This window comes from Lactuca sativa, chromosome 2 (assembly GCF_002870075.4).
Source record: "Lactuca sativa cultivar Salinas chromosome 2, Lsat_Salinas_v11, whole genome shotgun sequence".
In the NCBI taxonomy this organism is placed as follows: Eukaryota; Viridiplantae; Streptophyta; class Magnoliopsida; order Asterales; family Asteraceae; genus Lactuca; species Lactuca sativa.
Window position 1 is genome coordinate 127534847 of NC_056624.2, and position 1054 is coordinate 127535900.

At 45.4% G+C, this 1054-nt stretch overlaps 1 non-coding gene across 1 annotated transcript; it reads right to left on the minus strand.

The window, feature by feature from the left end:
• Window positions 1-499: 499 nt before the first annotated feature.
• Window positions 500-606, minus strand: LOC111898688 (small nucleolar RNA R71). Its single transcript, XR_002852668.1, has one exon. It is a non-coding gene; the product is annotated as a small nucleolar RNA R71 (small nucleolar RNA).
• Window positions 607-1054: the final 448 nt, after the last annotated feature.

Here is a 1054-nt window from a genome sequence, read left to right on the forward strand (position 1 = left end):
TGCCTCTTTGACAATCGAAGACCCAATTAAAGAAGACACCGAGTACGATACCGAGGAAGAAGAAGAACCCACATACGAGCACGAATCCGATTTTGAAGACGATTTAGCTATCACTATGGCTAATATCGACGAAGTCCCCATGGGGGAATGGAAGAAGAGGATGCGCAATGACACTGGCCCAGGACTTGTACAGCCCACAATTCCCGTTACCGCTACTTTCGAACTAAAGGGTCATATTCTCGCTCAACTGAAGGAGATTCCTTTTTATGGAAAAGACCACGAAGACGCCTACAAGCACTTTGATGAAGTAAATGATGTGGCTGACTACTTCAATGTACCAAATGTGCCATGCGAGACCCAGCTACTTTGCATGCTTCCTGTCACATTCAAGGGTGCTGCAAAGGATTGGCTCAAGTCGCTTCCTCCCGGATCGGTCACCACATGGGCCAAGATGAAAGAAGAGTTCATAGACCACTTTTGCCTGCCTCCCAAAATAGCTAAGTTGAAGAAAGCTATTGCCAACTTCGAGCAACAACCCGGGGAGTCTCTTTATGAAGCTTGGGAAAGGTACAAAGGTCTTCTTAGAAATTGCCCACACCATGACCTCAATAGCCAACAAGAGGTCTCCATTTTCTATGATGGAGTCAATGTCACCACAAGGCAATTGCTCGATTCACAAGGCCCGCTCACGAAGAAGGCACCCCTGGTAATCAAGGAGTTAATTGAAGAATTCTCCATGCATTCTAGAGAATACCCCAATCCAAGAAATGAAGTAAGTCGGGGGGTTAGTGAACTCGGGAAATGATGGCATGGCGGCGGTGATAGCTAAGCTTGATAGTCTAGATAGAAGGATGACAAAAATGGATCAAACAATCCATGCTATTCGAGTTGGATGCGAGAATTTTAGAGGACCTCATCTCACAAAGGATTGTGACTTGGATGAAAATGGAAACAAGAAAGCTCAAGTGTTCTACTCAAGCGGCAATCGATACGACGAGAATTGGCGGAAACCAAAAAAGGAATGGCTCCCGTATGAAGAATACAAGAAGGCTAA